The 21,551-nt window shown below is 43.0% G+C and overlaps 1 protein-coding gene across 13 annotated transcripts in view; it reads right to left on the minus strand.

The window, feature by feature from the left end:
* Positions 1-21,551, minus strand: part of THRB (thyroid hormone receptor beta) — a 444,462-nt gene that overhangs the window by 254,396 nt on the left and 168,515 nt on the right. For all 13 annotated transcript variants that reach the window (XM_055566908.1, XM_055566903.1, XM_055566907.1 and 10 more), the window contains one exon: positions 672-743. The gene's annotated coding sequence lies outside the window, so the exon portion shown is untranslated. The remainder of the gene's footprint in view (positions 1-671; positions 744-21,551) is intronic.

The raw sequence follows: 21,551 nt of genomic DNA on the forward strand, positions 1-21,551 counted from the left end.
CTCCACCGCCAGCCAGGGCTGCACAGACGCCACAGACCCCGGCCCAGCCGGAATGTCACCTCGCCGCCAGAAAGCCATCTTTCCTGGTTAGCTTTTAAACTGCTAAAAATAATAAACACAGAGAGGGAAGTGCTGACACGATCTTAACTGCGGAGACAAACTGAAACCGTTGTTATAATAACGTCAACAAACCGGGTTCCAAATGCCATCCTAGCATTCCAAATATCAACAATGGGGGACTGGAGGGAGGCTGGGAGACTTGTCCGTGTAGAAAGCAGGTCTTCACTGCACAGTTGCTCTCGTCTACCTGACTCGCTCCAACCCAGGGTAGAGATGTGATCCTTCTGCCTTCTTTAGCACTCAAGGAAGAGAGGTTGGAGGGAACTCTGGTTCTGCATCCACCGTTTTCCCACATAACAAATGACAAGCGGGCTCCTTTCTCTCTGCGCCCAGTTATTACTTTTTTTCCCCAAGTGAATTCGAAGCATCCTTTTCTCCATTATGTTTATTTTTAACCGGCTGAATGCTTTGTATTTCTCGTCAATACCTACAGAGTTCAAAATTATCTTAAATAACAACACCAGCAATGCATAAGCAACAAGATCATTCCCAGAATGCCACAAAGTGACAATCATAAAATCACGAATCTGCAAACAAGTGCAACATCTGACCTGCCGATCCATGAGACCCCGTGTGGAACTTGGCACCCACGCAGGACGGCCAGTGGGAGGGAGACTGCAGATCTGGAAAAAGAGAAACACAAGAAGATAAATAAAAGTGTTTTTTGTTTTAAAGTTCCCCAACATTTGCTTAATCCGCCACTGTTCTTCTTTCTATGTTTGAATAAGGTCTGGTTTCAGAGCTGTCTCTAATTTTGAATACATGCAAATAGACTTAGATAAAATTCCATTCCAAAGAGGAGCCAGTTTCAGAGAAAGGGACTTTAACACAGGATTCTAATAGCACATTTTGGGATGGGACAGGGTTTCTGAGTCCCAAGGACCTACTTTTCTGTGCACAGGATTCCCGGCCTTGGAAGAGGTCTAAAAGGCAAACATGAACTTAAACAATTTAGAACTTCTGTGCTAAACACTGTGCAGATGGGTGTCAGAAGACGGTCCCCAGGGTAGGTCCTAACACGCCCCAGCTGCGGCTGCGCCCCTGTGAGCCGGCAGGGGGCGGGGCCGAGAGGACCCCATGGAGATGCTGGATGGTGGCAAGTGCGATGATGCTGGGACACTCCCCCCGGGTCTTCTAAACAGATGAAAGAGAAACCAGGGCATTTGCTCTCACAAGAGATGACGCCTCCAGGTGCCTGTCTGCACAGCAAGCGAGGGGCTGCTCTTCCAGTGACTGTGGGCCCATGACTGTTGTTGTGAGGAGCTTAGAAATCACGGGGAAGCAGAGATTGGCGAGGGCGAGACAAACATCTGGGTCCCCTCTACCCAGAATGGACCACGGACCTGTTATTATCGGCTCTTTTAAAAAAAGTCAAACAAAATGGAGCATAGGTATAATCTCCTTGACGACCTACTCCAAGGTCAGATCACCAATTTGTTTGCATCTTTCCAGTAGGCTTTTTTTTTTTCCTTTAAACACTTACAATATGAGTCCCCAGGACAAGGAACAGAGTTTGCGTGTTTGTAACTCACGTGTATGATATGAATCTAAGTACATGTATCTGTTGTTCTACATTTGGACTCAGTGTTATGTGTGTGACCTGACATGTTGAGAGCGCTCTTAGCCCAGTCTTAGCTCACTGCCTTTCCACCAAGCACCATCGAAGCCGCTGTCATGGCATTAAACTGTGTGCTACTTATGTGTGTGTGTGTGTGTGTGTGTGCGTGTGCAGGTGTGTGTGTGCAAGTTTTCTCGGCAACTCCACTCAGCTTCTCAAGATGCTGCTCTTTCTTCTATACTCCGGCTCCATGCAGAGTGAACATTAGGTGTGGTAAAAGGCAAAACGTTTGCTAAAAATTCATCTGCTTATTATAAATCTTCTTCCCTTTTCAATCAATATTAAGGAGTTGACAAGGCAGGAAGAAGTTTGTGTCTGTAACTGTTGTGGTTTTAAATGTGAGTAGACAGACAACCACTATCTTCAACACTAATACCTAGAAACAAACTTTGCCTTTGTATGAAAATAATATTGAATCTCAACTTATTTTTTGAGGGTATAAATCTGATTTGGATTTTAAAGAATATTCGTGAACCCAAGTCAGTGAAAACAAGCTAAACATTCTCCATAATTAATAATAACAATAAGCAGTTTAATATATAACACTTCCTAAGCATGTTTTGTGGGCTGGGTTCACTAATTTTCTCACAGAATTTCATTTAATTTAATTCTCACAATGCTTGTATGAGGTAGGCATTATTAATAACCCCATTGCTCACATGAGGAAAAGAGAGGCAGAGAAAGGTGTAAAATTTTGTCCAAAGGCAAACTGTGAAGCAGAGACTAGCTGGGACACTCACTCAGGCAGTAAGATGTCAGAGGTCTCATTCTGAATTACCGAGAACAAGCTCAGGTTTAAAGATGAAAACAGCAGAAAGGAAAACTGGAAAACAGTGTCACTGTGGCGGCTTCCAAGTTTTGCTATAATACAAATGGACAGCATCTCTTTCATGGTGTGGTTCAAACCAAGAACAAACCAAATTAGAGTTCTCCAAGCAGACAAATTCAAAGCAATTTCCTAGTGATGAAGGAAATTTAAAGTAGCAAGGTCAAGCCCCAGACCTTTCCAACTTAAACAGTCCCATCTTTAATTCTTCTCTTCAGAAAACAGGGAGCTGTGGATTCGCTCATGGCTCAAAGAAGGCATCCCGGCTTGTTTATACAAGATTCAAAGCAAAAATGAGAATCACTCCTTGGGACAACTTTAGCCCAGAATGTGTGTTCTTGACACGCTTTCAACTGGGACACAAATATATTAGCAGTGTGGTTATTTTGTACTTCCAAAAGATTCTTTTTTATAACTGATTCATATTTATGTTTGGAAGACATTTATTTCTGGGCATGAAACAGTTCATTTTGTTAAGCTGTCTGACCCGAGGTAAGGTTGGCACCACTTCCCATGACTGCTCCCAATTAATGCAAATTGAAGGTTAAAGGATAAATAAAGCTCCTTTAACTTGGTTTATTAATATGTTATTTATAAATGACTCTTTACTTGGTCTATTTTTTTTTAGCCTATAACTATGTAGAAATGAACTCTAAAGAATGAACTAGAGGATACATAATGTGTATTTTATTGCAAAGTTTTCATTTAAAAAGGGTTACTCTTACAGCAAAAAATGAATATCATCTACCTCTCTATCTTTGTTCTCAGGTCTCTTGTCTGATCCCATAGAGGCTGATATTGACCAACTCCATTGCATTCATGGCGCATCCTCAGCCCTACCCGCCCTTTGGAGCTCCTCTTCCCAAAGAGGTTGGGTCCTGCCTCCTTTAAGTTTGGTTTTGGTCATGTGACTTGCTTCAGCCAATGGCATGTTAGCAAGTATGCTCATGGAGAAGTTTGGAAAAGTTCTTGCTACGTTTATGTGCTTTCTTTGCTCCTCTGTAACTGCCATGAGAACACACCAGGGCTAGCCTGTCATGCCTGAGAAACGCAGGATGGAGTTGACTCATGCCTCAACCAAGACCATTCTAGACCAGCCTAGAGCAGCCAAGCCCCACACATAGGAGCGCACCCAAGATGCTCAGAACCACTCAGCCAGCCCCAGGTGTCCAGGAACAAGGGCAGCCCTGCTTTTGTTTGTTTGTTTGTTTGACTTATAAATTCAAATTCCAACAATTGACTTCTCATATGCTTTATACCTTTCATTTGCATTTGTTAGTAAGCCTTCACAGTTCCTCTCTTATCGGTTATCGTATAATCATAAAAAGGGAGTGAATGCATAAAGTCTAGCAAAAAATCAATCCCTTAGGCTTGTTGTCCTTCTTATCCTCCAGTTCAGGTCCTGCCCCCGGGGGCAGCCTCTCAGTCACACCTGGGCCCCCCTGTGATGGACAGGACACTACACAAGGCATTCACTGGCACAGAGAGCTCCATCTGCAGGAATATCTGAGAGTCAGAGCAGACACTGGGCTTGAAGGTTAGAAAGGGCCTGAATAGACAGAAAAGGATGTTTAGGTAGCAAGAGCCATGGAAGCAAAGTGCACGAACCGTGGAGGGAGGGAGCAAGTGTTCTGGTTAGACTTAGAGGTTGTGTATTTGGGAGGAAGACGCAGGGAAGGAAGAAAGGCAAAAAAGCTGCAAAGGTGAGAACTGGAAAGAGCTGGGACCACTGAAAAGAAAGGATAATTATGTGATGTTTGTGACCCCATGGACTGTAGCCCGCCAGGCTCCTCCATCCATGAGATTTTCCAGGTAAGAACACTGGAGTGGGTTGTCATTTCCTTCTCCAATTATGTCATGTAACAGGGGCTAATTATCCCACACATGAATGTGTCAATCTACCATGTTACACACCATACACTGACAGGATGTTGTACGCCAAATACATGTTGCTAAAAAAAAAAAAAAAGAGCTTGGAGCCCAATCCAAGGAGCTTTGACTTCTTTCTGTTCTGAAGGCAATGGGGAAATGAATTGGTTCTGAGCAGAGAGCAATATGACCCAAATTGTGTGTTAGAAATGTTACTCTGATAAAACCTATGGGGTAGATGGGAGGGAGAGAAACAGATGAGGGGTTTGTAATTCAGCACAGATCTCGGGGAGCTCACAGCCTTCCTGAGCACATTGACGGGAGTCTGTGTAGACTTGCAGTTTTCCTGGAAATAGGACAGAGCTTTCACATGGTTTTCAACGGAGCCCATGACCCCTGACCTTATCAAACACTGTAAACTCCAGAAGCAGGGCATGATCTAGAGAGCAGGGTCAAAACCACACCAGTTGCAATGGGAATGGAAAGGGGCAAACAGGCATAAACATCCGTCAGGCATTATCGCACATAATCTATTAACAGATGGATAGGAAGAGAAATGAAACAAGAGCAATGAAGTATAATGAATAATGTAAATGAAGTATAATGTATAAAAATACTGAGTCACTGTGCCGCACACCTGAAACTGATACAATATTGCAAATCAAGTATAACTAATTAAAAAAAAAGGGAACAGAGAAAATAAATAAAAGGTTTAATTCTGGGCTATTTCCACCTGCTGTTCCTTTCTGCTCCCAGTGAAATGGAGGAAGCAACTCATGTTTCCAAGATACCATAAAGAGCTCCTAGGTTAAAAATTTCCAAGATAAACACAAGGCATGGACGTCACCGCTATCCCCTTCCCATGCCATCACAGATATTACTAATCAAACGCAAACTTTCCATCCTGCCGAGTCCAAACACCATCCCCAAACCCCTCTCAACTAGCTCCCTTCTGAGGCAGCCACTGTTTTTTTCTAGAATGATTATCTTTATTTATAGCATTCACTTTCTTTGGTTCCATAAGGAGGAAGCACCAATGGATGGATGTACTTAGTATAAAGTATTAATACTAATAGGATCTGCATATACATATTTACATGCATAACTCCCACATATGGGAAACTTACACACAATCAGGTCACCTGCTAGATCTTATTCAAGTTCATGAGTTCACTTAATGTTGACTCAAAGCAATTAAATATAGATTTGAATGAAGCTGAATTAGGGGGGAAATTTTGGTATGCATGAAAACTTACTCTATTATTAAATAATCATAGTAAAAGTTGAAAATTAGCACATGTCATCATAATCAACTGCTCGTGATCCCCTGTCTGGTGAAGTCTCAGGCAAGTAGGTATGTAATGTTACCAAAAGCCGTCCTTCTATCAAAGTAGGATGAGTTGGTCGGTATTTGAAAGTCACTAGAGCAGTTTTCTAATTTTGGGTGTTTTCCATATGACATTTGAGGTGTCATTATCAGTTGCCTTCTACATGGGACCATAATAAAGACAGATTCGGATAAGCCAAGCTTTTTCTACTTGTACTTTTGATCAACAAGAAGGTAATTGCTATCTATATGAACACGAAGACTCCCTGCTCCCTTGAACCCCAAACCCCATAGTTTAATCTGTTCAATTCCAAAGATACATCTTTTAGAAACTTGTGTGTATATAAAAATATTCCAAGAAAAAGAAAAAATAAATCTCTAATGTAAAAATTCCCAGCAGTAATTATTTGACCATGACCCACAATAAGAAGTTTGTCCTAACCTATAACACATGTCCATATATTCACATGTGCCCCTGTGGCACTTGAGGTAAAGAACCTGCCTGCCAACGCAGGAAATGTAAGGAAACAGCTTCAATCCTTGGGCCGGGCTCCTCTGGAGGAGGGAATGGCAGCCCACTCCAGTGTTCTTGCCTGAAGTAGCCATGGACACAGGAGCCTGGGGGGCTACAGTCCATAGGACAGAACAGAGTCAGACACAACGGAAGCGACGTAGCATGCACACACACACGCATATCTAACTAAAACAAAAAGTCCGTAAGATCATATTCTTGCTCATGTGATGTATTTGGATATTTTCTATTTCATTAACACTATCCTATTCTTTATAATATACTATTTCATTAAAGAAAAATTACTAATAACTTACTAAATTGATTTCCTTACCCACAAATAGGGCCCAACCCACAGTGTAAAAGGCACAACTGTAGCAAAATAAATACCCTGACTTCATTCACCAATGTAAACATACCCACAAAAGATCAATCCTGGGCAACTTAGCAGGAAAAAAAAATCTCTTGGCTCCCTGTCTAGTATCCTGGATGAAACTAAGGTTTGCTGAGCCAATTTTTGTACTTGGTGGTTGACAATGACTGAGAACTGAAAGGCAGAGATCAAATCCTCACTCTCCTTCTCAACACATCTCTTCCGCTGGGTCATTTGTACCGTGCAAGTATCAAGCTATTCAATTTTGCTGTCATTTACTGTTCTTTTTCCAACAGCAATGGAAACGCAGGATCGGCTTACTGTCTCCTCTCTTCAGTAGAATTCAATTATTCTCTCTCCTGCCCCTTTGAACAAAGATGGCATTCATCCCTCTGGAAAACCACCCCCAGGGGATCTGCAAACAAAGCCTGGCAGGAAAACCACTACCCACGAAGGAGCAACAGCAGAACCGAGTGTTGAGGATGTCTGTCCGGATTACAGACCAGAACGAACTTTGTAATGATTCTTTTGACCAAGTGTACACGGTTGGAATTGGAGCAACGTAATTAACTGTAAAGACAAACTGTAAGAGGATATATGCCTCCAAATTCAGTGGCAGCTACCCCCCCAAAAATCTATTTCTTAAAAGATTAAAAACTATTTCCTCTTTATAAAAGGAAAAAAGTGAACAAGGACTACAGAATCATCACATAGGGGAATCCTTAGAGGCTTTCTTGCCAGTCCTCTGGTGCCAGAATATTCTTTCTTACCTGTGACTTCTTTGACTTTCACCCACTTACTGCGTGCTCTTTCCCACTCATCTAGCTAGTAAAATGCTAGTGAGGACATCAAAAGCCTGAAGTTTTTCACTTCCACATTCTTTTATTCAGCACTTCTTCTTCTTCTTTGAATTTATCTTATATAAATGGTTATGGATATATATCTTATCTTATATAAATGATTATGGATATATATCATTTATATATATATGTATATATATACATACACACACATTCACACACATGAAGCCTCAGTGACAAAGATGCTCATGTAATGTTATCTATAATGGCAAAGAGCTCAAAGAATATACAATTAATTGCTAAAGTGGTCATCTTTGAGTGGCGGGTTATTGGGATTCAAATTTTATTCTGTATGCTGTTACTTCACTCGTGTCCGATTCTTTGTGACCCCATGGACCTGCCAGGCTCCTCTGTCCATGGGATTCTCTAGGCAAGAATACTGGAGTGGTATGGAGTGGGTATTGCTATTTCCTTCTCCAGGGGATCTTCCCGACCCAGGGATCAAACCTGGGTCTCCTGCATTCCAGGCAGATTCTTTACCAACTGAGCTATGAGGGAAGCCCATTTATTCTGTATACTTATATTTTCCAAATTTTCCCAAATAAAGACAAAGGAATTGAAAAGAACACATCTGTGCTTGTTCTTATTACTGAGACACTGGTGAATCTCCAGGCATAAGTATGATCAGGCTCTGAGACACTATAATATCTCATAAAACTGAATATCTATCTATATATGTGTGTATATACACACATATATATTTATGAACAGCAATTTCATCCTCAAACTCAACAGAGGTACATACACATGTTCACCAAAAGATCTATACAAAAATGTCCATAGCTGTACTTCTCATAGCCCAAGCTGGAAACAATTAAAATATTCATCATCCAGTAGAAAGGATATATGCCCACAATGAAATATAAATCACAAATGATGGAATGCCTCACAAACATAATATTAAGCAAAAACAAGTCAGACATAAGGAGTACATTCTACATGAGCCCCTTATATAAAACTCAAAAATAGCAAAACTAATCTGTAGTTTTAGAACTCAGGAAAGTTCGGTCTTTGGGGGCAGAAACTGAGGGGAAGAGGGACAGTTTATTCTTCCTGTCAGTGCTCAATCTCATGATGTGAATGGTGGCTGGCTACGTGGGTGCCTATACTTTGTGAAAATGTATCAGGTAGTGTGAGGATGACTTGTATACTTAGTTGCAACACATTAAGAGTCCCTGGAACCATTTTCCTGAGTAATAGATGCATGCATTTTACTGTATGTTTTAATGGAATGCATGTACATTTTGCTTCAAAAATAAGTGTATTTATGAGACTTTAATAAATAGCTCATGTTTCCCACTCAGCAGTCATAAAAACATTGACATACATGGTAAAAAGCCATGATCGGACCTAAAGTACACATGGGATAAATTTCAGACATCCCGTGGAGCGCAGAGCAATGCTGTCACTTATGTGACGTGGAAAGAAACAGCCTTAAATCACCAGAGTCTTCTGTAAAGAGGTTGTTTAGCATGTTATTCATTTTTCCTTTTTGTAAAGAATAGCAAAAAAATTTGTGTGTGTGTGCATAGCTGCAGGAAATGACCAGCAAAATTTGTATAATGGTTCCCTCTTACCCCTAAATTTTGGTTTTCAAACTTTCTTTTTACTATGGCCACAGTAAGAAACACGCTTTATATCATAACCCAAGATACAAATACACACATACATTTGTTAACATACAATTTGGCAAATAATACCCTTACTTTGTGTAATATCCTCTGATATTTTCTATTCTAGCCCTTCATATCCTATTCCATTAAAAATTGTGACCACTCACTTAAATGATTTCATGGACCAAGGCTTCCACTAAATTTGAAAAATATTTTCTAGAGTTCCTGGCAAATATAAAAAGTTACTGAATATATAATGGTATACATTTGCACATCAACCAAATCTCCAGCTCATTATTAGTGTCTATCTCTGTTTTCTTTTGCTTTTTGCTTTTCCTTATCCTTCATAACTTATGTTAACTTATTCTAGTATATGGATCTTTCTAAGCTATCATCTTTTCCAGAACAAGCTCTCCGAACTGCTTTCAAAGTCACGTGATAATCAGTCAAGACAGAACCAGGAGAGGAAGGTTTTCCCAAGGCAGCAGGGCCTGCTCCTCTGGGAACAGGAACCACAGTTCCTGTAGGACAGACGCTTCAGGTGGTACCACTGCAACACTCTCTGCAGAGAGGGCACATGGTGATGGGGACCACGTGATGGGAGCTCACCTCTAACTTTCCAGGGAACAATAGACACTCTTGCTTTCCATGAAGTTCTCCTGCATTTCCGACAGCTGGGAGAGAGCGAGCCAGCTCATTCCAAGAAATACAAAGGCACTTTTGAAAGAGGAACAAAGGGTTCTACAGTTGACAATGAAGAATCGCATGAGCATCTCTGCATCTCTGTGATAAAGGAGTTCATGCTCTTGAGTTTCCTTTATCTCTCTTTTCAGGGTGTAAAGTCCTTCTCAGGTCATCGAAGTGGGGTGTCTACAGGAGAACGCGCAGCATGTTGGGAGGAGCCAGTCCAGGCATGTGGGAAGAAACTTTATCTTTCTAACCCGGGGAACACATTTTGCCTTTATAAAACTTAAAAAAGAAAAAAACATTCTCTCAGGTCCTATCAAACAGAACTTTCCCTGCACAAGGTTCTTGTATCACTTTTGGGCAAGCTGCCATCTTGGCTTATCCTCCGCGCCCCAAAGAAAGAAAAATAAGTTTTGGGCCAGGGCACCAAGGTTCAGTTTGGTAGTGCTGTTTTTGTGAGGACAACATTGTGGGCTAAAGAGGGGTGTGAATATGACTGGTCCTTTCCCTTTAGCAAAAAAAAGGATCCTGAGGAATCTAACAGGGCTGAAACGGCTTAATTCTTTCCTAGGACGTGGGGCCTAGGCTTAGTTTCTGCTTTCACTCCAAGAGACCATGGATGTTCCCAAGGAAATAACCAAACATGCAAACTAAGACTTACATGCACGGGTGTCCACATAAGTATTTGTCTTAGTGGCATGAAGTCAGAAGCAGTCCTTAAGTTCCAGGCTGGCAGGAAGACTTTTACAATTCAGTATTGTGCAATCATTAAAACTAATACTTAACAACGTGAGAAATAACCACAATAAAACGTTCAATGTAAAAAGCAAGATGAAAACTACAGATAACAAACCATGTTAGAGCATGTATGCATTACATTTGCACAGAAAAAGACTTGGAAAAAACACTCCAAAATATTAAGAGGAGCTACAAACACTGGCTAGTGAAATCAAGAGTGAACATTAAATTTATTTTTTATTCTTATTTCTTAGTTATCATTTATATCTTTTTACTTATTTATCTCTTATTTATTATTATCTCTTTTTTCCCAAAATTTCCATTATACACATGGATTGCTTTTACAACTAGATAAAAGCCATTGTAAAAAATGTAATTGATGTATTTCTTTATAAATTCTAAATTGTTTTTAAACAATTGTAATTTGTTCATTCACTGACTCATAAATATCTGGAAACTTTGTTCCTTTTCTTTTGACTCATGACAACTTCAGGAGTTAAATTTCTAACTTAACACGGAGAACAGAAAGACCGGATGCCTCAGTGAATCATATGTAAAGACAAAAAAGAGTGAAACAGGTTCTTACCCTCTGAACATATTTGTATGAAGGAAAACCAACTTAAAATACCTGGTTTTTCTAATGTATATCTTTTTCATGTGGATTGTGTGGACCAACTTAATACTGTAGCTTATTAATAATACTAAGGGTTTAGACGACCCATCCGCAAGCCCACCCAGTTAATGTAAATGTCACACACACGCATGAATTCCCCTGGCAGAGTTCCCCAGCCTTACAGCAACTGATGTCGTCCAGCTGGCTAAGGCAAAAGCGAGCAACAGCGTAATCTCTGTGTGTGTGTGCTCAGTCGTGTCCGACTCTGTGCAACCCCATGGACTGTATTCTGCCAGGCTCCTCTGTCCATGGGATTCTCCAGGCAAGAATACTGGAGTGGGCTGCCATTTCTTCCTCCAGGGGATCTTCCCCACTCAGAGATCAAACCTGGGTCTCCAGCATCTCCTGCATTGACAGGCTGATTCTTTACCATGGTGCCACCTGGGACGCCCAGAGTAATCTCTACGCTATTTGAAAAGGAAATGAAGGCAGTTCCAAAACCTGAGGCTGCCGCCCTCGAGCCTGGGTCACGGGACATCACCGTGAGTTCGGCCAGCACAGCAGCTCCGTATGGGAGACCATGTTGCACTGGCAGATTCAGAGAGGAAAACACACGTTAATCTGTTTTATCATTTGTTTCTCTGACTTTGTATATTTGATAAATAATTCCATATGGCCAAAAAGAAAACTTCCATAAAATCTTGTTACTAGTAAGCCACCTGACCAATTAAGAGATTTTCTCTTTCATTCCTTAATTGAGCTAAAATAAAACTGAATAAAGAAAGTGCATGAAGCAAAGTGTACGTACAGATGCTCTGGCAACAAAGTGACCCCAGTCCCTCTCTAAACTCTGCTAAAATTTTAAAGCCAGTTTCTCAGTAATGTGGATGGGGTATCTCCTACAGTTTGGCAGCCGATGCCCTGCTCTCGATTAAAGTTCCTAAAGAGTGTTCAAGAAATTTCCAATGCTATCACAGACTGGATAGAAGCTTGTTTACTTTGGAAAAACAAGAGGCATAAAGGGTTACTGGGACCTATCCATTTGGTTTTCTAGTTTGTAATGGTAAGGTATACTTTCTTTTAATGGTTTTTCCAGTAGTCATGTATGGATGTGAGAACTGGACCAAAGAAGGCTGAGTGCCCAAGAATTCATGCTTTTGAACTGTGGTTTGGAGAAGACTCTTGAGAGTCCGTTGGACAGTAAGGAGACCAAACCAGTCCATCCTAAAGGAAATCTGTCCTGAATAATCATTGGAAGGGCTGATGCTGAAGCTGAAACTCCAATACTTTGGCCACCTGATGTGAAGAGCTAACTCATTTGAAAAGACCCTGATGCTGGGAAAGACTGACGGTGGGAGGAGAAGGGGACGACAGAAGATGAGATGGTTGGATGGCATCACTGACTCGATGGACATGAATTTGAGTAAACTCTGGGAGTTGGTGATGGACAGGGAGGCCTGGTGTGATGCAGTCCATGGGTCACAAAACGTTGGACACGACTGAGCAACTGAACAACACCAAACTTTCTGACACCTTGAGGCCCTCTCCAGTCCTTAGGCAGAGACATTCACTACTGACTTTGGAACAGACACCCTGGGGTGGCTGGTGGAGGCGGAGGTGGGGGTGGGAAGAGAAGGGTGTTTGAACGGAAGAGGAGGGGGAACATGGTTGTGTTCTGTATGGGTTTCTGCTCTCAGAGAAGGGGTTTTAGTGTCTGTGAGTAAGCGTGAAGAAATCCACACTTTCAAGCTGTATGGAGACCTCAGTTTGGAACCAAGATTATGACCCCTCCCACCCCCAGCTGTGAAGGCTCTCCTGGGCCCCCATCCCCCACGGCCCCACCCCAGGCAGCTCCCTGCTCTGGGTGCTCCAGCTGGTTCTTGGTGACTCTGGACAGAGAAGACCAGAAAAGGCTCATGATGTAAGGGGGAAGGGTTTCTTCACAGGTACACACGGGTACACATAATCATGAGGACCCAAATATAGGAGAGAAATAAAAGCTCTTTCACAGAGTAGAATGCCAGTTAATACAGAAGAAGCAATGGAGTCAGAAAACCATCAATGGATGTTAAAACTAGTGGCTGAAAATGTGAGGAGGAAAATGGCATTTGTATTGTCTTGGGGTGCTTCCTCCCAAATAACATACTAATTCTGAAGAGGAGAGTAGTATCCTTGCACGGGGAACCTGGCCGACAGCACTTTAGCTGAGTGATGGAAACCAGCATCGCCACCGGAGCAGCAAACTGGCCTCACGTGTCCCGAGAAGGACACGAGGTTGCTATTGCGGTCTCCCTTCCGAACAGGCACCACCTGAATCCAACATCGAGGAAACGTCCGAGATCCAATTCTGCAGAAGAATCGGTCTGTACCTTTCCCAAACATCAAGAAACACGAAGAAAGCCTGAGGACCTGTTTCGGAGTATGGAGACAGGACCACTAAATGCAACAGGAGATTGTGGAACAAATCTCGACCGAGAAAAACATTGCTACCAGGAAGACTACCTGACAATTGACAGAATCAGAATACGGAATGTTGATTAGATAACAGTATTATATCAACGCTGAACTTCCTGGGCTTGATAACCACACTGCAGTGCTCTAAGAGACGGCCCTTGTTCTTAGAAAATACACGCCGAAAAAAAAAAAGAAAATACACGCCGAAGCAGCTAAGAACGAGGGCAAAAGAGACAGCAGGGTGGGGAACAGAGATCTGATGATAGGAAACCAGTCTTTTCTCCACCCTGGAACTCCTCCCCAGGACTCTCAGAGACTGGGGCCTGCTGCTGGGGGCCGGGGGGTGGTCAACGGGAAGTGAAGCCCAGAACATTCCAGTAAAGGGAGAAAGGGTGTGTCCAACAGGGTCACACCAACACAGAGACACCTAAAACACACACACACCCAACACATACACACACACCCCACATACACACACCACACACACACACAGACACCCACACCTCCCACATACACACACACACCACACACACCCCGTCACACATCAGATACACACACACCCTGCATACACACACCACATAAACACACACCCCCACACACACACCATTCTCACACCCCACACACACATCGCTGACACATCCTGCATACACATCCGAAACACACACACTCAACCCCACACACACATCAGATACACACACACCACACACACACCCCCATATATACACACACCACACACACACACTCTACATACACACACCCTGAATATACACATCCCACATACATACATCCTATACACATACATACACACACCACACACACCCCACATACACACACACACCACACACTCACACCCTCTCACACATCAGATACACACACACCCCGCATACACACACCACATAAACACACACCCCACACACACACACCACTCTCACACCCCCACACACATCAGATACACACACACCACACACACCCCCACATACACACACACCACATACACACTGCATACACACACCCTGAATATACACATATCCTATACACATATATACATACACCACACACACACCCCACATACACACCACACACTTACATCCCCCCATGCACATTGCTGACATCCTGCATACACACATACCCCCTCAATACACTACACGCACCATGTATACCCTGAATATACACACCCCACATACACACACCTTGCATACACACACACACACACACCACACATATATACATACCACACACTCACACCCCCACACACATCGCTGACACACCCTGCGTATACAAACACACACCCCAAATACACACATACCATACATACCCTGCGTGCACTCACCCTGCATACACACACCGTGTATACACACACCACACACACTGCATACACACACACTATACACACACACACACACCGCATACACTCCCACCATGCCCCACAGCACAGGGCCCACACACACGCAAACACAGGCCTGAACGAAGGACAGCCTGGGGCTTTGGGGAGTTCCTATACGCTCAGCCACGTTAATGTCTGCAGGAGCCCGGCTGACCCTGCAAACTCCTGAACGTCAGCGCTGTGCCTGGTATCGCACTGCTGCTTTCTGGGCTGAGGGCAACAGTTCCCGTAAGTTCCTCTCCTTGTCTGTCCACTTGTTTGTTCTGAGAGCTGGCTTGAAGGCACAGCTCTGGTGACGGCCGTCCCAGAAGCGTGTGACCACAGGGGCTTCCCAAGCTGCCTCCCTGCCGGGCTCCCTGTCTGCCCGCTCTGGCCTCTCTCCCCGACTGCAGGGGAAGACACCCTGCCCGCTTGGGCAGACTGTGTGGGGGTCTGTTTAGACTAGGTTGTACGGGAATCCTTCTCTAAAGCACGCCCTGCGGAAATACAGACACGTCTCAGAGAAGCAGTCCGAGAAGAGGGTACATGGCAGAGATGACAGGACCTGAAACTTCCTCCAGACACATCTCCATAAGCCTTAACGTAGTCAATAATTTAAGCACCAGCGAATCTAGACTCCAGAGGGATCTTGTTAAAGTGCAGATTCTGGCCCAGTAAGACTAAGTGGAGCCTGAGGTTCTGCATTTCTCACCAGGACCTGCCAACTCCGCCCACCTGCTTCTCAAAGACCGCGGTCCTGGTCGCCCATGATGTCAGCACCCGACACCAGGGCTGTGCGGCACGCTTACGTCTGTTTCTAAAAAAACAGAAAGCTCAGAGAGAAAACTGAAGCTCAGTGTGACCAAATCACTTTGCCAAGGTGACAAGGCAAGCAGATAAAAGGTAAAATTTAAATTCCAGCCTCTCCCACCAGATCACCCTGCTCCAGGGTCCTGTCCCCTATCCTCACCCAGGTCCCCAAGAGAACAGCCGCCCGCATGGGGGCCTGGAGGGGGATTGCTGAGCTGATGGCAGTCTCAGCCACATGGGCAGCAAGTGAGTCCCTGAGCTTTTGGACAGTTAAAATAGTTTCTTCAGTGTTTAAAAGAGGATATCAGCAAGTTGTTGTTCAGTCCTCAGTCATGTCCGACTCTTTGCAACCCCATGGACTGCAGCACACCAGACTTTCCTGTCCTTCAGTATCTCCCTGAGCTTGCTCAAACTCATATCCATTGAGTCGGTGATGCCATCCAACCATCTCATCCTCTGTTGTCTCCTACTCCTCCTGCCTTCAATCTTTTCCAGCATCAGGGTCTGTTCCAATGAGTTGGCTCTTCCCATCAGGTGGCCAAAGTATTGGAGCTTCAGCTTCAGCACCAGTCCTTCTGATGAATACTCAGGGTTGATTTCATTTAGGATTGCCTGGTTTGATCTCCATGTTGTCCAAGGGACTCTCAAGAGTCTTCTCCAACACCACAATTTGAAAGCATCAATTCTTCAGCACTCAGCTTTTTTTATGACCCAACTCTCACATCCATACATGACTACAGCAAAACCCATAGCTTTGACTAGATGGACCTTTGTTGGAAAGTGACATCTCTGCTTTTTAATGCTCTGTCTAGGTTTGTCAAAGCTTTTCTTCCAAGGAACAAGCATCTTTTAATGTCATGGCAGCAGTCACCATCTGCAGTGATTTTGGAGGCCAGGAAAATAAAAACTGTCACTGTTTCCACATTTTCCCCCATCTGTTTACAATGAAGTGATGGGACCAGATGCCATGATCTTAGTTTTTTGAATGTCGAGTTTTAAGCCAGGTTTTTCACTCTCCTCTTTCACCCTTATAAAAAGGTCTTTAGTTCCTGTTCCCTTTCTGCATTAGAGTGGTATCATCTATATATATGAAGTTGTTGATATTTCTCCTGGCAATCTTGATTCCAGTTTGTGAGTCATCCAGCCCAGCATTTCATATGATGTACTCTGCATAGAAGTTAAATAAGCAGCGTGACAAAAAAGCCTAGACATACTCCTTTCTCAATTTTGAACCAGTCTGTTGTTTGATGTCTGGTTCTAACTGTTGCTTCTTGATCTGCATATAGGTTTCTTAGCAGATGGGTAAGGTGGTCTGGTATTCCCATCTCTTTAAGAATTTTCCACAGTTTATCATGATCCATATAGTCAAAGGTTTTTACTCAGTCAATGAAGCAGATGTTTTTCTGGAATTCCTTGCTTTTTCTTGATCCAATGCAATTTGATCTCTGGCTCCTCTGCCTTTTCTAAATCTAGTTTGTATATATGGAAGTTCTCAGTTCACATGTTGCTGAAGCCTAACTTGAAAGAATTTGAGCATTACCTTACTAGCATGTGAAATGAGCTCAATTGGATGGTAGTTTGAACAGAGAAAGTTATAAATACACAATTTTAAGAGAATAATATATAGTTTAAAGCTAAACCTATTGAGAATGATCAATTTTCTGATTGTGTTATAGTATTACTGTGCTTTTTTTTTTTTTAAAGTGTTAGCTTCTTTATTTGATAATTAGTGTTGTATATATTCTACCTTCTGTGAGCACATTTAAATACAATAAAATTTTGGAGAACTAGAGATTTTGAAGTGTCACAGACTGTACTTCCAAATATCCCTCTCCATTTCTCCATATCCTAAAAAAAATCCCTATTGATTACATTGCATATATTCTTGATCTTTTCTGGGTCATGCATCCCTTGGGTCCCTTGGGGAATCTAATATGGGAAATTCTGTGGTTGCTGTTGCTTTGCTTTGTTCTCAGAAGGTACTCTTCTGGAAGGTGCTTTCCAGAAGGTGCACAGTTCTACAGACAGTACTAGGAGGTTATGGACCTCTTGAAATCCTCTATGGGCTCCTATGATAAGAACATGTGGTATCCAATCTGTAGGAGGGTGCCTAAGATTCCATAAAATGTGTCCTCCAGAAATGGTAACCATGGGTCCACCCACACTTTCTAGAGGGATGCATAAAGGAACAGTCCTTTCTTGCTTGCTTTTCAAACACCCCGAACTCCTACTACTGCTGAAGTAAGCAAATTCTTAAAAGAAGTTTTTGCAACTCAGCCAACACCTTGGAGTTTCCCTGGTCACTCAGTGGTAAAAACAAACAAACAAAAACCACCTGCCACTGCAGGAGATGTGGGCTCAATCCCTAGACTGGGAAGATCCCCCAAAGGAGGACATGGCAACCCACTCCAGTATTCTTGCCTGAAGAATCCCACAGATAGAAGAGCCTGGTGGCCTACAGTCCATGGGGGTCACAAGAGTTGGACAAAACCGAGCAACTAAACAACAATACCTTGAATCCTTAAGCGATAAATAGCTCTGATCCTTCCACTTTAACAGTCCATACGGTTGCAAAGAGTCGGACATGACTCAAGTGACTTAGCAGTCATGCTAACACTTTATCAACCCGATGTGAATTCATGGTCAAAGTCATTAGAAGGGCTGTATCAGCAGGGCTGTGCCAGCGATGACGATGTCAAAAAAATATGCAAACAGAAGAAAAAAGAATACTCGAGGCATTCTTCAAGAATACCAAGAGTACTTGAAGCCTTCCTGATTCTGAGCTCACCTCAGACTAACACAGCAAAGACGGGCTCTGGTTACCACGATCCCAAATCATTTCTAGTTGGGAGTGGAGGAGGGGAATGCGAGGACACGGAATAAATTACCCTTTGGCAATATTCGGCGGTTTATGTTTTTAAATACTTCAGCAATAGGGCTTCCCTAGTGGTGCAGTGGTAAAGAATTCACCTTGCAATGAAGGGGACAGGGGTTCCAACCCTGGTCCTGGAGGAGTCCACGTGCCATGGGACAGCTAAGCCCCTGCACCAGAACTACTGGAGCCCGAGCCCCTGGAGCCCAAGCCCCCGGAGCCCGAGCCCCCTGGAGCCCGAGCCCCCGGAGCCCGAGCCCCCTGGAGCCCGAGCCCCCGGAGCCCGAGCCCCCTGGAGCCCGAGCCCCCTGGAGCCCGAGCCCCTGGAGCCCGAGCTCTGCAGCGAGAGAAGCCACTGCAGGGAGAAGCCTGCACTCCGCAACTAGAGAGTCGTCTCTGCTAGAGAAAGCCCGCGTGCTGCAACAAAGCCACCACTGTCAAAAAGTAAATAAATTAGTTAATTAAATGAATCTTAAAAAAAAAAATGTCATCACTAGCTACCATTCTCAGTGACCCGTGGTCAATAAGGTAACCAAACATAAGGTTCTTTCTTGGTTTGGGGAACCTGGACTGAAGATTAAAATACAGACAGTGGGCTGGTAGCCTTGAACCAACATTGTGGTCGGTTTTTCTTCTGCTGTTCGGTTCTCTTTTTATCTTAGTATAAAATAATATACAAGAGAATACCAACATTTCAGGTTTGAAATCTCCAGGCTTCCAGGAATATTCAGAGATCATTTTGCTCAAATTCCTCCACTGGGGAGAGGGAGGAACAGCAAGGGGAAGCGACTGTCTCAGTGTTAACACTTCCGGTGCTGGGAGCCATGTCTCTTTTGTTGGGAGAATATTAATAGATATACAATCTATGTGGGGCTAAAATAAATACTATGGGAAGGGAATCCCTAGAGCTGCCTCCCTCGGAAGGGCCTGGATCATCCTCCCAGAAGTGTTCTTTGTACACACACGCATAGATATCTGTTCATCCTTTTTTTTTTTTCATAGAAGAAGGACAATGGTAAACCCTCGCTGGCTCACTTTGGCTCTTGGTTTGAATTCTTTCCTGTTGATGTATTCAAATGTCCTTCCTTCTTCTAAACGGGCTACGTCGTATTCTCTGGAGTGCTTCCGCTTATACTTTATTAAAGCTCTTTGCTAATGAGGTTCTTTCCAATGTTTGCTGTTCTTTCGCACCACAAGCCAAGCTGTGCCGATCAAATATACTTTAACTGTATGCATCATTTAGTACACTTCTCTCTCTCTTGTTTCCACCACTTGTTTTTCTGGAGACTTCCTACACCAGCAGCTGCTCTCCATCATTCTTATCTGTCACTTTGCTTTAGTTGCCTCCACAGGACTTATCACCACCTGAAACAGAACGCATTTGCTTGTTCACTTTTTGTCGCTTGTCGCTATTAGAGTAGTAACTCCATGGGATCGGAATCCTTTATACAATAGTAACTCCATAGGATCGGAAACTTCACCTTTATTCGCTGCTGTGTTCTTAAAACAGAGAACAGTTATTGGCTTTTGGTAGGCGCTCAATAAATAAGGAATCAGTGAATGAATGCTTCACACATTTTTCCTATTGGATTACTGGTCTTCGTCTTACTGATTCATAAAAGCTCTTTATACGGCAATTAAATAAGACTTTGCCATTTGTCCTACTCACATGGTTTCCAGTGTGGTGTCTATCACTTCACTTTGTTGAGGGAATTCTTTCTGCCATTAAAGAATGGTTTAATTATTATATACTTAAGCATAACATATTTGTCTTTTATAACTTTCATGTTTTTTGTCTTGGTTTGAAAGGCTTTATACACTCCAGAGTTATTTTTAAAAACTTGTCTGGTACTTTCGTGGTTTGTTTTCTCGTTGGAATCTTTGATTCATTTGGAATTTATTTTGGCAAAGGTAGTGGCTATGTAATCAGCTTTGTTATTTTTTCCCAAATAGTTAGCCAGTTGATTCAACATGAATTAAAAAACAATTCATCCTTTCTTCATTGCTCCAAATGCCATCTTTATTATATATCAAACTCCCATAAATATTTACATCATATCTCATCTCTAGTCTGCTATGTTAACTTGCCTGTCCATTCCTTGGTTGGTACTAATTTATCTTAATTCGCTTTGCAATATAGTGATTTTCACATCTGGGTAGGGCTGGGCACTCCTTTTTGTCCTCTCTCCGCCCTAGATTTCCTGTCTATCCTCACGTGCTTATTTTTTCCTAAGAATATCAGAAGCTACAGAGCCAGTCAACCCTCCCTCCAAAAGATGACCTTATTATTTTATTGCAACCAGATTATTTTACAGATTAATTTAGAAAGAAATGACATCAATACAAGAAGTGGTTCTACTGACTCCTGGATGTTTCCAAGCTCTCCCAAGCTCCTGATACACCCGAATGAAACTCAGTTCTCTTCAATGAAAGGATGATGGCTTCATTTGCGGGCATATGACGTTGGCAGAGATGACCGGAAGGCGGAGCTCAGCTGGAATTATCCCACAGACACCCTCCGTGTGGCTTCTCTAGCGTTTGGCAGCTGCAGGGTCGTCCAACTTCTTAGATGGTGGCTGGACTCAAGAGAAAGTGCTCAGAGAACACAGGGGCAGCTGTGTGGCCTCAGAAGTCCCCTTCCCCCATTTGCTACTGGTGAAGGTGCTCACGTGCCACCAAATTCAAAGACCTCCACCTCTTGCTAGGAGAGGGTCAGCGAATCTGTGGTCATGTTTTAAAACTATCGCAGCATCTATTAGTAGAAAATTGGACAGTTTCCTTCTTAATTACTTCTGACTTTTCTACCATTTTTCTTCCATGTCTCCCATTTCTTACTCTGGAAACACTGACATGGTTCAGAACTGGAAAGTAATTGCTTTTTGAAGTGAAGTTTTCTG

This window comes from Bubalus kerabau, chromosome 2 (genome assembly GCF_029407905.1).
Source record: "Bubalus kerabau isolate K-KA32 ecotype Philippines breed swamp buffalo chromosome 2, PCC_UOA_SB_1v2, whole genome shotgun sequence".
NCBI lineage: Eukaryota > Metazoa > Chordata > Mammalia > Artiodactyla > Bovidae > Bubalus > Bubalus kerabau.